Consider the following 16,719-nt stretch of genomic DNA (forward strand, 5'->3'; position numbering starts at 1 on the left):
AAAATGACTTGTTAGAGGTGATAAAATAATAACTCCTCTCACCAAGTATTAGAACACCAAGTATTAGAGGGGATTAGAGTCTATGCTCTACTCCAACAAAACAAACACCGGATATGGTAATTTAAAAGATTATAATCCTTAGATAATCCTAAACTATTTTTTTACAAAACAAACATGTGATTGAAAAATTTAAAGGATCCGTATTTAATACCATAAATGAAACATGACCTTAGTATTTTGGGGGGATTTCTAGAAAATTTAAAATTTGGGTGAAAGTTTAAAATTTTAAGCAAAAAGAAATATAATCAAAAAATCGGTCGAATTTCATTGTAAAAAAAATCAGTGGGGGATATATGCTATTAGTTATTATCATAAGCAAATAGACAGAGTAAATTTACCGCATGTTTTTTAATAAACTCCGGCAAGTAATGCTAAAATCATAAGAAAAAAGTATAAAAAAATATTATGAAATGACATATGATATGGCTCATAAAAGTTTAATATCTAAATATTTAAAATTATTTTGATATCCAATTTTATAGCTTTAGTAATATAATCCAAGTAAGAATAATTATAATAAATATAAAAAAGAAGAACCCAAATAAGAGGCTGAAGAGAAAATTTATATTAATTTTAATTATACAAATTACAGCATATGTTACGGCATGCAGCATGCATTTAGTTTATACCCTAGCTAGACCTCAAAATTTTAACCTTAGAGGGCATAATCTGATTTAAGGCATATTATTACTTACTGTGTTTTCCTCTTAGAACAAGCTCCTGCGGACAGACGGTTTAGTAGCTGACATGGTTTTGGGATAGTACTTCATTGCCGTTTTATTTAAAGAAAAATAATTGTATCACCACTCTTAATTATATATGGGTCTAACAGTTTTTTTCTTAAAAAATTATATCCTCTGTATATAACTGGAGTAAGGGAGTTTTGGTGATACGGTTTATTCATCATTTGCACGTGTGTTGCTAAAGTTTAGGTATAAGTACAATAAAAGTGGGGTTTTCATTTATTTTAATATACCATTATAATAGCTAATAATTTGTATAACAAACAAATAGATAACTAATTAACAAATTGAACTATAAATATATATTTTTAAATGATATAAAATAATAATAAAAGTATTATATCATATATAAATATTTAATACACGCAACAATTATCTTAATAAAAATAAATATTAGTAACAATTAAGATATCATCTGTTAATCAAGTTAAAGTAGAATCATTTTTTTATAAAAAATTAAAATATATTAGTTTTATTTAAAATATTTTCAAATAGATAATTTTATTTTCATCTTATAAAATAAGAAACACATTTACATTATATTTAAGTATAAATATTACATGTGTTTTATTTACTTTAAAAAATTTAGACTGCATCAATCCAGTAAAATATAAAAACAAGGAATAATAATAATAATAATAATAATAATAATAATAATAATAATAATAACTATTATAATTTCAAATTGAATGTAAATTTAATAAAATATATTATATACTATATTTATTTAATTTGTTATAATATTCCATTATAATACTTAATAATCTATAACAAACACGATAAATAATTAATTAAGAAATTAAACTATAATTACACATTCTTAAATGATATCAAATAATATTAAAAATATTATATATAATATAAGTAACAATTATTTTAATAAAAATAAATTTAAGTAAGAATTAACAAATTTAGAATAGCTAATAATTTGTATAACAAATAAAATAGATAACTAATTAACAAATTGAACTATAAATATATATTCTTAAATGATATAAAATAATAATAAAATTATTATATTATATATAAATATCTAATACAAGCTACAATTATCTTAATAAAAATAATATAAGTAATAATTAACAAATAATCGGTTAATCAAGTTAAAGTATACTCATTTTTGAATAAAAAATTGAAATATGTTAGTTTGATTTAAAATATTTTCGAATAGATAATTTTATTTTTATCTTATAAAAATAAGAAACACATTTAGATTATATTTAAGTATAAATATTACATGTGTTTTACTTGTTTTAAAAAAGTTATAGTACATCAATCTAATAAAACAAAAAAATAAGGAAGAAATATAATAATAATAATAATAATAATAATAATAATAATAATCATAATAATAATAATAATAATAATAATAATAATAAAACTTTTATAATTTCAAATTGAATGCAAATTCAATAAAATACATTATATAGTATATTCTTTTATTTTATTATAATATTCCATTATAATACTTAATAATCTATATAATAAATAATAAGTAATTAATTAAGAAAATTAAACTATAATTACACATTCTTAAATGATATCAAATAATATTAAAAATGTTATATATAATAAAAGTAACAATTATTTTAATAAAAATAAATCTAAGTAAGAATTAACAAATTATTTGTTAATCAGGTTAAAGTCGATCATTTTTTTAAAAATAATTGGAATGGATTAGTTTGAAAAAAAAATTGTAAAAAGATAATTTCAATTTTTATCATATAAAATAAGAAACACATTTAGATTATATTTATATATAAATATTATAGGCGTTTTGTTTCATTTTGTAAAAGGAAAAAATTACATATTGTCTTTTAAAAAATTTAGAGTACATAATTTTATAAAAAAATAAAAAATAGTAAGAAATATAATCATACTCATAAAAAAATATTATAATTCAAAATTGAAAAATAAACTATTTACATAAATTTAAAAGTATCGTGACAAAAAAATGTAAAGTATTTTTTTACAAAGTCATTACTAGAACCGAAAAAATTATGAAATATTGTTACAAACACGGCAAGCTACTGACCATTATTTAGAGTACATCAATCCAATACAACATAAAAACGAGGAAGAAATATAATAATAATAATAATAATAATAATAATAATAATAATAATAATAATGATAATAAAATTATTACAGTTAAAGTTAAAATACAAATCTAATAAAATATATTATATATTATATGTATTTCATCTATTCTAATATTTGATTATAATACTTAATAATATGTATAACAAACACAATACGTAATTAATTAAAAATTTAACTATAATTACATATTCTTAAATGATATAAAATTTTATTAAAAATATTTTACATATAATACTAGCAACAACTATCTTAATAAAAATATAAATCTAAGTAAAAATTTACAAGGTATTTATTAATCGGTTTAAATTATATCATTTTTTTAAAAAAATGGAATGTATAAGTTTGTCTTTTTAAAAATTTAGAGCACATTAATCTTATAAAATTCAAGAAAGAATTAAGGTTTGTCTTTTAAAAAATATATAGCACATAAATCCTATAAAACATAAAAATTAGGAAAAAATATAATAACTATAAAAAAATTATTACAATTCAAAATTAAAATAGCAATCTAATAAAATATATTTAAAACTACTATGACAATTAAGTGTAAAGTATTCTTTTCAAAATCATTACTAGAACCAACAAATTATAAAATATTATTACAAACGCCGTAAGATGCAAATACAAACAACTTTCTAATTTTTGATCAAATTCCACAAGATTAAGAAAATATATATAAATTAAAAAAATAATTACGTAAACATATTATATGATATGATTAAAATATTCTATTAACAAATTTATAATGTGAAAAAAAATCAAAAAATGAATGAAATAAAATAAATTATAACATATATGTTATATTTAGGTTATCAATGTCAAATATAAGAATACAATAATAACTAAATGATATGGGCCTAAAATTAGCCTAGAAATATAATTAATGTTGAATTAATTAGGCCTGGTATGGTCCAGTAACGAAGCCCAATTAACGAGGCCTGAAACTCTGATTATTTATTAATTTCGTAATTAATAAATAAGGGAGATTAACAGCTCATTAAAAGAGTCCAATCAGTGATATAAATCTATAGAAGATAGCCCCAAGGGCACCTACACCCATTGGGAATTTGATTCATTTACTTTAGGACTTCTAAGTCTATCTAAAGTCTGAGAACTTGATCAACAAGTCTCCTATACCAAATCCAATTCAAGGAATCCCAACATCTATATAAGGGGCCTCACCCCACAAATCAGAACTACGTTTTTTGGCTTGATTCTCTAATTCACAGAGATACGTAGGCATCTCATAAAGGCAGAGTTAAGCTACGAAACACGAGAGCAGCCATTAAAGGCCTTGAGCTCCCGAACCTTAGTAATAAATACAGCAAATAATAACCTTAGTTTTTTATCCATAACATTTAGCGCCGTCTATGGGAAATGCACAACAACAACCATGGCGAAAATACGGAGAACAGTTAGAGCCCTTGAAGGAGGAACACCAACGGGGACAACCCAAGTGATTTCGTCAACTGTGGAGGTACCTCCTCATTCGACTTATGCAGCCACACAAGGAGAAACCCAGATTGGGGCAACTGAACCTCAGCCACAAGGGACGATTCCCTCGGCTACTCAAGGTACGAATCTCCAAGTTCAACAACTATATGCACCTGTGAATTCGCGACCCATTGGGTACGAGTATTCAACTGTTGTGACTACTAACCCCCCTTATGGGATGCCCCTTTACCCCGAGTTTGGAGGAAGTGGACACGCTGGACGGAGTGAAGCACGGGGGTGATCTCCCCTTTACATACGATGCTTGGCTCATATCCTTGAGGATCAGGAATTTTCTGGTCCTTACACTGAGAGAGACTCCGAATCTTCGGATGATGAAGTAGCCCCTAGAAGGAGACATGCTGGCAAAGAGCCGATGGCTGATGGTAGTAAACGTCCTCAAAGCACCCAAGGGACGAATCCCCAAGAACTGCAGGAAAGGATCAGGGCTCACGAGGCTGAGATTCAAAGGCTGAGGCGCGACTTGAAGGCGCACCAGACCACCAGACCCCCATTACCCCTAAAGGGGAGGAATCCTCCCCCTATTATAGATCTGGAAGGTCCGATACAGAGAAGGGCCGTTGTCCCAAGGGCTGACCCAAGCAATCTTCTTCCCCTTGGAGATCTCGAGGAAGTTTAAGATGCCCACTATCAAAGCTTATGATGGCACGGGAGATCCCGCTAATCATGTCAGGACATTCTCTAATGCACTGTTGTTGCAACCCGTGAATGATGCTATTAAGTGTCAGGTTTTTCCTCAAACCCTGTCGGGTATGGCTCAAAGATGGTATAGTCATTTACCCCTGAACTCTATCGGGTCCTTCAGAGAGTTGAGTCAGGTTTTTATTAAGAAGTTGTTATGAGTCCGAGAAAAGGATCTCGTCACAGGTCTGTGAACATGAAAATATCCTTGATTTCCCTGGTCTTTCCTGTTCTTCGAGGAACCTACCCTTGAACCTGCTATGGTGATTTGTTAAGAGATCACTAACTCTCCTTAATATTTAATTGAGAGAAAACTGAATGCCCCTTTTATTTCCCATGTTCCTTCCTTTAAATAGGATTACAAATTATTATACCTAACGTACTCCTCAAGAAATAAAGATATTACCTAATATATAAATATACTAATTCCTAAACAATAGAAATTGAAGATTTTAAAGATATTACTTCCTAAAGTTTAGCTAAGAGATCTGGAGCTATCTTCTTTTATATGTCTTGCCAATAAAAGCATCCACAACATTACTCCCCTCATGGACTAAAAGCTTGTCCTCAAGATTAAAATCTGGATAAGACTCCTGGAACTCAAGCAAAGGAATCCAGGTTGTTTCAGCTAAAGGCAGGCCTACCCATGCCACCAGTAGTTCGACAACACCTCGATTTACCCTAGAACGAATAATTGATTCAAGTTGAGGAATGATTTTCCCGTCTTGAAGAAGTGGTAAAGTTGGCACACTAGCCGGAGGAACACCTCTAAATTCCTTGAACAATGAAACATGAAAAACATCATGAATTTTGTTACCTTCTGGAAGTTCCAACCTATATGCTACCTCACCAATGCGTTGCAAAATCTTGAAGGGTCCAAAGAACTTGGGAGCTAGTTTCTGACTTGTACGTTTACCTAAAGATCGTTGGCGATATGGCTGCAGTTTCAACCAAACTAGTTGTCCAGGCTCAAATGATACTTCGCGATGATATTTATCAAATACTTGCTTCATTCTGAGTTGTGCCTGTTGTAGACGAAGATGTACATCTGCTAGTAGAACATCTCTTTCTTGTAGAGAACGATCAACTTCTTCTACCCGAGTAGAACCAGGTTCATAAGACAACAAACGTGGAGGATCTCGACCATAAACAACTCGGAAAGGTGTCGTGCCTAGAGAAGAATGGTATGCGGTATTATAACAATACTCAACCCAAAGAAGATGATCAATCCATTTTTGTGGCTGATCTCCAACAAAGCAATGAAGATACATCTCAATTGTCCGATTTACCACCTCAGTTTGTCCATCCAATTAAGGATGATAAGCTTAAGAAAGGGATAAGGTTGTACCACTTAATCTGAACAATTCTCGCCAGAATGTGCTTGTAAAAATAGGGTCCCTGTCACTAACAATAGATTCGGGTAGCCCATGTAAACGAAATATCTGAGTAAAGAAAATATGAGCAACAGAAGTGGCACTATATGGATGTGAAAGAGGAATAAAATGTGCATACTTGGAAAAACGATCTACCACAACATAAAGAACTGATTTGCCTCTTACTTTAGGTAGTCCATCAATGAAATCCATGGAAATGTCTGCCCAAATTTGCATAGGAATAGCAAGAGGCTGCAGAAGACCGGCCGGATGAAGATTTTCCCATTTGTTTTGCTGGCACACCGAACAATTTTGGATGTATTCCTTAACACTGGTTTTCATTCCAAGCCAATAAAAATCAGCTTGAACACGATATAAGGTTTTTTGAATTCCTTCGTGCGTGGAGTTATGAATGGCAGATATGATGTTTGGAATCAATGATGAATTAGTTGGAAGGTATACACGACCTTTAAATGTCACCAACCCATTGGTGAAAGCCCAATTCGAATTTATTGTTCCTGATTGAATTTTTTTGCACAAGTGTTGACATATCTGCTGATTCTGCCACCTCATGTCGAACATTATCCAATAAGTCAAAATGTGGAGTTAAAATACCACACAGCAGTATAGAGTCTTCATCACGCCTTGACAATGCATCTGCTGCCTGATTTAAGGATCCCGCCTTGTAATCAACTCGAAAATCAAACCCCAGTAATTTACTAACCCAATGTTGTTGAGGAGGAGTTACAAGTCGTTGTTCTAGTAGATACTTCAGGCTATAATGATCAGTTTTAATGACAAATGATCTGCCCCACAAATAAGGTCTCCAGTGTTGAACTGCTCTAGCTAATCCAATTAATTCCCGTTCATAAGCTGGCAATTTTAGATGTCGGTCAGCTAACTTTCGACTAAAGAAAGCGATTGGATGTCCTTGCTGTTGTAAAATAGCACCAATCCCCATGCCAGAAGCATCACATTCGATGAGGAACTCAACATCGAAGTTAGGTAATTGCAAAACAGGAGTTGTAGACAAAGCATTCTGTAACTGCACAAAAGCTGTTTCTGCGGCACTGTTCCACTGAAAAGCATTCTGGCGCAACAGATTTGTTAGGGGAGCAGCTATAACTCCATAGTTTTGTATAAATTTACGGTAATATCCTGTCAAACCAAGGAAGCTACATAAAGCCTTTGCTGATTGAGGCTTAGGCCATTCTTGTATTGCTTGAATTTTGGAACTATCTACTATGACACCATCGCCAGTGATAACATGGCCCAAGTAAGTGACCTGCTTCTCACCTAAAGAGCACTTAGACCGTTTGAGAAATAGTGTATGTTGTCGAAGTAATCCAAACACAATCCTTAGAAGCTGAATGTGTTCCACCCAAGTCTTACTATACACCAAAATATCATCAAAGAATACTAAAACAAATTTATGAAGGTAAAAATGAAATACCTCGTTCATTAAAGACTGAAAGGTAGATGGTGCGTTTGTGAGGCCAAACGACATGACTAAGAACTCAAAGTGACCGTGGTGAGTGCGGAAAGCAGTCTTTTCAATATCTTGAGGATCCATTCTGACTTGAAAGTATCCTGACTTGAGATCCAGTTTCGTGAAATATCGAGCACCATAAAGCTCATCTATTAACTCATCTACAACCGGAATAGGAAATTTATCCTTAATAGTTCGTTGAATCACCTTTCTGTAATCTATACAGAATCTCCATGTACCATCATGTTTTGCAACTAACAAGACGGGGGAAGAAAAAGGAGAAGGACTAGGCCGAATGATCCCTTGTTTCAACATTTCGTCACATTGTCTTTCGATCTCTTCTTTTTGCAGGTGTGGATATCGATATGGTCGTACTACTACCGGATCAAAATTATTTGACAAGATGATTCTGTGATCACAAGCTCGAGGTGGAGGGAGCCCTTTAGGTTCTTGAAATATATCAGAAAAATCAGCTATCAGTCTTTCCATGTCCATTGCGTGTGTTGTTTCGTCTGTCAACATATGCACATGTGGATGTTTTACCTCCACTAAAACTCCCTGCCAGGTGACCTTCTTATCATTCAAACAAAATGTCATCTTCAGAGAGTTAAAATCCCATAAGATTTGGTCTAAAGTGCTAAGCCATTTAACCCTAAGAACTACATCAAATCCATCCAAGGATAATACAAATAAATCAGTAATGAATGATTCAGAATCAACCTGGATGTACACGTTCTTACATATTCCAGGACTATGTATCTTCTCACTATTTGCTACAGCAACTTGTAATCTCTGCTTGATCTCCATCGGCAATTTCAATTGGAGGGCGGCCTTTTCATTTATAAAATTGTGTGTACTTCCTGAATCGACAAGTATCAATATCGGTTTTCCATTTATCCACGCTTGTAGCTGCATAGTCTTGAAATTCCTTATACCGGTAATTGCATTAAGTGAAATTTCAGGTTCGAACATATGGGGTTCTTCTCCATCATCATCGCGATCATCAACCAAAAGGCAAAAAATTCTCATGCATTTATGGCCTGCTGAATAGAGTTCATCGCAATTATAACATTGTCCTTTTGCCCTTCGTTCTGATATCTCAGCCTTAGACAAACGTCGGATGGGAGGTACAATACTGCTACCCACACTAGATACTGATTTTAAATTGTTGCTTACTGGTGGCTTCAAGTTAATGCTAGTTTGTGACTTTGGCTCATCATTGGTTGCAGTAGGTATTGATGTTCCCAGGGCCTTTGGGCTTGACCATGTTGTTTGAGGTCTCCAAGTGTTGATACTTCCACGATTAAGTTGCATTTTTCTTTCAAACGCTCTGACCAAATTCATGGCTGTTATCAGATTTGGAGGATTCTGCATCTCTACATCTACTCTGAGAGTCTCGACTAACCCTGCAGTGAACATATCAACTTGCTGGTCTGATCGGACAGTCGTTGCTCTAGCAAGAAGAGTCTGAAATTGCCTTTGATACTCTTCCACGATACCTGTTTGTTTAAGGTTGATGAGTTCACCTAATGGATTATTTGTTAGTGGAGGACCAAACCTGAGGAGACAATATGATTTGAATTGAACCCAATTGATCCATGGCTCCTCTTGTTCCAATCTGTAATATCATAGTTGTGCTTCTTCGGTCATATGAAACGCGGCTAATCCCACATTTTCTCATTCATCTGTTCGTTGGTTGGAAAAAAATTGTTCACATCGGTATAACCATCCTAGAGGATTTCTTGTTCCATCATACGATGGAAATTCCAGTCTACTGTATTTAGGTATAAACGACGCTCCTGTAGATGTTTGGTGAGAGGTAGAAGATATTTTTGGACCTGTCTGGTGGCTTGTGTTGGATCCCATCTCTTCAGACCCCTTTTCCTTTGTGGAAAAGTGTAACTCCATTAAACGTCTCAGTTCTCGCACATCATCTTTGATTTCACGCATCTCCTTATTATTTTCTGTGAGTTTGTGCTCTAAATCATGAACCCTGGCTGTCAGCTTCTCAAAGTCACCCATGATGGTAGGCTCTGATACCAATATGTTATGAGTCCGAGAAAAGGATCTCGTCACAGGTCTGTGAACATGAAAATCTCCTTGATTTCCCTGGTCTTTCCTGTTCTTCGAGGAACCTACCCTTGAACCTGTTATGGTGATTTGTTAAGAGATCACCAACTCTCCTTAATATTTAATTGAGAGAAAACTGAATGCCCCTTTTATTTCCCATGTTCCTTCCTTTAAATAGGATTACAAAATATTATACCTAACGTACTCCTCAAGAAATAAAGATATTACCTAATATATAAATATACTAATTCCTAAACAATAGGAATTGAAGATTTTAAAGATATTACTTCCTAAAGTTTAGCTAAGAGATCTGGAGCTATCTTCTTTTATATGTCTTGCCAATAAAAGCATCCACAACAGCAGTTTATCAGTGGGAGAGTGCATGAGAAAAGTTCAGCATCCCTCATGAGCATTGTACATGGAGCAAAGGAATCCCTGAGAGAATACCTGAATTTTTTCACAAAGGAGGCTTTGAAAGTCCCGGACCTTGATGACAAGGTAGCCATAATAGCACTACAACAGGGAACTAGGGATGAATTCTTCAAGATGTCCTAGGCCAAACGCCCCCCTGAAAGCATGTTGCAGCTCCAAGATAGAGCCGGGAAGTACATCAAGGTGGAACATGAGAAAGACCGTATTGAGTAATGAGCCCAGTGGAAGCATAGCGGAAAACTGACCTGGAATATATTGCTAAGGACAAGTATCCTGAAACCGAGCAAAGCTCTGATTCAACCCCCAAGAAGGGAGGACCTGGGCCAAAGTTCACTGAATACGCTAAGTTGAATGCTCCTAGAAGCCAGATCTTGATGGAGATCGAGAAAGATCGAGATATTCGTTGGCCTAAGCCTTTGAAGGCTGATCCTGCCAAGCTAGATAAGAGCAAGTATTGCAGATTTCACAAAGATGTTGGTCATGAAACCGATGAGTGTAGATAAATAAAAGATGAAATTGAGAAGGAACTTTGATGACCGAAGGAGAGATCAAGAAGATCAGGGGAGAAATCCCCAACCTAGGGGACCGATGATAAATACAATCTTCAGAGGACCGCGCCCCCGAGGGCCTGTGATCAACACAATTTTTGGAGGACCAACTGCTGCTGGGTTATCCAAGAACTCCAGGAAAGCATATGCTCGAGAAGTTATGCATATTGTTGGGGAAGCCCTGAAGAGGGCCAGGATGGGAGTAACAATGTCTTTTGGTGATTCTGATCTGGTGGGTGTGAAATTTCCCCATGACGACCTGTTGGTCATAACCCCAATAATAGGGAACAGCCCGGTAAGAAGGGTACTTGTGGATAATGGTGCTTCAGTGGATATTTTGCTTCATGACACCTTTTTAAGGATGGGATATAATGACTCCCAATTGACCCCAACCGATATGCCGATATATGGATTCGCGGGAGTGGAATGCCCCATATAAGGAATAATCAAGTTGCCAACAACCATAGGACATGAACCAAGGCAAGCAACTCAGATGTTGGACTTTGTGGTGGTGAAGGCTAGTTTGGTATCTAATTACAATAAGCTCCATCTGTTACTCATATATTTTTTTAGTGATAAAATGTAAATTGAACACACTTGAATTATGAAATGTACCTGAAAGGCATATGTCATAGCCTACTCATTTATTCGAGTATTTAACTCAACTCAAATAAGAATGTAATAAGTAAATAGTGGATCAATCATCAGAGAGATCTCACAAAGTAACATATGTCAAAGAATAAAGAAACATTGTTCATCTGCAGACTTGAAGATTCACTGGAAGAAGTTCAAGAATTTGATCATGCCTCAGTGATATAAATCAAGATCGTGGATTTAATCAAATGACAGAGATCTCGTCAAGGTATCATTTATTACAAGGATTCAATCAGAACATCAAAGTCAAGACATGAAGAAACGTCAAGAAAGTTAGTCACTCATGAACCAGACAGTACATCGAGTGTCAGCATTGAAGTGGCGGAATTGATTCATAAGTCTCAGTGACTTTCAGAAGATTGTCAGAAGAATGGATGCTGCTCAGGGTTAGTATTAATTCTCTATTAATTAATTAAGTCATATAATTTAATTAAGAAAATAAATTATATCTGCAAGGATTAATTTATTGATTAATTGAATTAAATTGATTAATTAATTTAGAATTAATATTAAGGTTTTTCAGAATTTTAATTGATTAAAATCTGTTTTAATTCTAAAAAGACAACTGATTGTACTAGTATGACAATCGGTATGACAATTGATTGTCATACCGAAAGTCATGCTAATTCAGTTGATTGTCTTGATAGAATTATTATTTAGATTAAAATCACTTATTAATTCAGTAAGACAATTTCATTTGAACTAATATGACAATCGGTATGACAATCAATAGTCATACCGAAAGTCTTGCTAGTTCATTTTAATTGTCTTGCTAGCTCTAAAAGATTGTCACACCGAAAGTATTATTGGACAAATGATTGTCATACCAGTTCATTTTGATCTCGGCTGTGTTGATTAAATAGAAGCAGAAGCATCCAATTTACTAACACATATAGAGAGCAATCAAACAGAAGCCAAGAACAAAAAAAGAGAACAAGCAGCCAAATATTTCATCTTATCTGCTAATTCAAGATTACAATTTCTAGCTTGTAAAGTTAAATCCAATCAACTAGAAATCACTCTCTTGTTCTTGTGTATCAATCTAGCGGATTAAAATCCCTAGAACTTAATCTCAAATCGCTTTTAGCATTTGATCTTTTAATTACAAAAATAGAAAAAGTTCATGTCGAATTTATTCTAGATTTGTAATAATTGATTTGAGATTAATCCCTTGTAACCGATACCGTAGTTGTAACACCTTTCAAGTTTAATAAAAGTTTTATTTAACTTGAATTTTGTTTCACAATTTTATTCCGCATTTTATTCGACTAAATGGTATTGTTTGCATTCAACCCCCCCTTCTACAAACAAATTGGGACCTAACAATTGGTATCAGAGCCTTCTGATTAACGTACAAATCTAGATCCTAGACTTTTGTGTTTCTTTCACTTCTTGAATTTTTTATTCACTCAAAAAATTCATAATGACTACACAAAATGTTGGAACCGTTAAAATTCCACTTTTCGATAAAGAAAATTATGTTATGTGGAAGAAGAAGATGCTACTGTTTTTACAGGTTGCTAACCCCAAATATTTGCAAGTGTTGAAGAAGGGTCCAAAAATTCCTATGGTTATGGAACCAGAGGTAATAGAAAATGATGTGGTGATCACCAAAGCGAGAACTTATGTGAAGGATCCTGAGGACTTCTCTCCTGCTGAAATAGAAGAAGCTTCCCTGGATGCTAGCCTTCAATTAATCTTAGTAGATTCCCTTAATCCCCTGATGAATAGACATGTGATGAATTGTAAAGATTCCAAACATATTTGGGAAACTATTGAGATTATTAATGAAGGCACAGAGGAAGTTAGGGAGAACAAACTAGAAATCCTAACCTCTGAATATGAATATTTCAAATCAAATCCAGGAGAAGGAATCACTGAAGTGTTTGAGAGGTACAATGCATTGATCAACAACCTGAACATTAATGGTAAATACTATTCCATCAGGGAGGTCAACAAAAAGTTCCTTTTAACACTGCCAACTCATCTCGAACATAGAATCACTGCCATAAGAGAAGCAAGAGATCTGAGTGAGATTTCTTTGGAAAGGCTCTATGGTGTGTTAAAGACTTATGAGTTGGAGCAGATTCAGCAGAAGGAAGTTTACGGGAAAGGAAGAGTGGTCAGCACGTCTACTGCTCTAGTAGCTGATGAACAACAACAACAACCACAATATCAACAACAATCTCAACAGTCAGAAAGAATGGTACAGTCTTCCAAGGTTGAAGATAATGTGATAGTAGCAGAATTTGATTCTCCTACTACAAATCAATCAGGAAATGATTATTATTCCTTGGAAGAACTGGAGCAATTGGAGGATGAGTCAATGGCCCTGATTGTCAAGAGATTCTCAAATGTCAGATTCAAAAGGAATCCCAAGTTCAAGTACAAGTCCAACTACAACAGATTCCAGAAAGGTGGATCTTCATCCTCTAACACCAGCAGTGGTGGGTATAAAACAGGGATGGTTGATCGAAGCACCATTCGATGCTTCAACTGTAATGAGTTGGGACACTTTGCCACAGAATGCAGGAAGCCAAAACAAGCTAGGAAGAACTCTTACGATTCTAATCAGAATAGTAAATCTGAAAGGGCGTACCTGGCAAAGGGAAGAAGCTGGGATGATACTGACAGTGAAGATGAAGAAGTTGGGAATCTTGCTCTCATGGCTAGTAATGCAAGCACCTCATCGTCAAGAAAAGAGGTAAAACTTTCTGATGCTGAAATGGTTTATCATCTAAGAGGTAACTTAGATTGTGCTCGTCGTGATAATGAATTGTTAAATCAACAAATCAAAGACCTTGAGAAAGAGGTCAATAAATTAAGACTTGTGCACATTAATCAAGATAAACTAAAAGAACAAGTATCTTTTCTAGAGAATAGAGTTGACTGTTATAGACAACTCGAAACTATTCTCAAAGACAAGATCACCGGTCTTGAGGCTAAGGTTAAAGCTTACTTTAATTCTTGTTCGAAGTCCAAAGAGTTTTACAATAAGCAAGCTGTTAATCAAACACATGGAATAGGTTATGATTACAATGCTGCTATTGGAAAATTAGGCATAAACTCCCCTCCTCATGTATGTGCTAAAGGCAGGGAAGTACCACATGTGCTTAAGGGTGTTGATGAACCCCTCTATAAAGAATCAATTGCTGAACCATTTGATGAGACCTCTTTTATTATTCAAGAAGAAATCCGTGCTGAAGATAATGCTAATGGGAAAGCTGTCTCCAAGTCAAGTGTGTCAAAAGTTCCAGTCAAGGTTGTGAAAGCAACTGAGACTAACTCAGACACACATGAGTTGGATAACACAAATGCCATGTCTACCATGCATAAGTTGCCTATTGTTAATCCTTCTCATAAAGCATGTGGTGTTCCTGATTGTATGTCTTGTGCTTTTAATCTGTTGTTTGCTTATTTTAATGGTAAGCATGTTTCTAATGATAAGACTACTCCTCGTCAGCATGTGAATAATAGAAAGCATGATAGGTCTAAGACTGCTAGTCCTCCTAAAGCTAGAAAGGAGACATTTGTGCCTAAGCCTAAACAGAAATTTGATAAGGCTGTTTTAAAGGTCAAATGTTCAGTCATTGAGAATGTTGAGAATAGTGAAATTAAGAATGTTGTTTTGCCTGATAAAGGCCAATTTTACAAGTATGCCGGACCCAGCCAAGCTTGGGTTCCGAAGAAGTTCTAATCCATTTGTATTGCAGGGTATTAAACAGGTACAACTGGTAGTGTGGATTCTTGACAGCGGATCGTCAAGACATATGACCGGAGATAGAGCCCTGCTATCAAATGTGGTTGAGAAAGCTGGCCCAGTGGTTACCTTTGGAGATAACAGCAAAGGTTTAACGGAGGGATATGGCTGTTTGCAAGCTGGAAATGTTATCATTGAAAATGTATATGTTGTGCAAGGACTTGAACACAATCTGCTTAGCATTAGTCAGTTCTGTGATAACGGCTACAATGTTTTATTCGACAAGCTGAAGTGTCAGATCCTGCACAAGAAAAGTGAAAAACCCTCCTTAATGGGAATCCGGAAAGGAAATCTGTTCGTAGCTGACATGAACTCTGGAAGCAATCTTGAAGTCAATTGTTTCTATGCAAAGGCATCGTCAGATGAGAGTTGGCTATGGCACAAGAGACTTTCCCATCTCAATTTCAAAACAATGAATTCTCTTGTCAAAAGAGAATTGGTAAGAGGTTTGCCTCAGCTGGAATTCTCTCCAGAAGGACTATGTGAGGCTTGCCAGAAAGGAAAGTCAAAGAAAGCAAGTCACAAAGGCACTGACACATCTTCCATAACTGGTGTTCTGCAATTATTGCATATGGATTTATTTGGTCCAGTTAATATCCTTTCTATGTCAAAGAAGTGTTACTGTCTTGTGATAGTTGATGACTATTCCAAGTATACGTGGGTTTTATTTCTTCACTCTAAGGATGAAACACCACAAGTTGTGATTGATCATATCAAGATGATTGAGTTAGATTCTAACGTCTCTGTTAGAGCAATAAGGTCAGATAATGGGACAGAATTCAAGAATACACTTCTCAATGGATTCTGTACAGACAAAGGGATTACCAGACAATTTTCAGCTCCTAGAACCCCTCAGCAAAATGGAGTGGTAGAAAGGAAGAATCGTACATTGATTGAAGCTGCAAGAACGATGTTAAATGAATCAGGTCTTCCAATGTACTTTTGGGCTGAAGCTGTCAATACTGCATGTTATACTCAGAATCGAACTCTAATCAACAAAGACTTCATGAAAACTCCTTATGAGATTTTGAATGAACAGAAACCTTCTATCAAATACTTTCATGTATTTGGTGCCAGATGCTTCGTGCTCAAGGATGGAGATGATCGTCGTGGTAAGTTCGAGGCAAAGGCATATGAGGGTATTTTTGTTGGATATGGAAGAAGATCATATAGAGTGTATATCATTGATCAACACAAAGTAACTGAAAGTGTCAATGTTACATTTCCAAACTGAAGATCCTTCTGAGAAACTGAAGTTTGATGATACGTCAGATTCAGAATCAGAACATGGTCA

Source organism: Apium graveolens, chromosome 1 (genome assembly GCF_009905375.1).
Source record: "Apium graveolens cultivar Ventura chromosome 1, ASM990537v1, whole genome shotgun sequence".
Lineage (NCBI taxonomy): Eukaryota > Viridiplantae > Streptophyta > Magnoliopsida > Apiales > Apiaceae > Apium > Apium graveolens.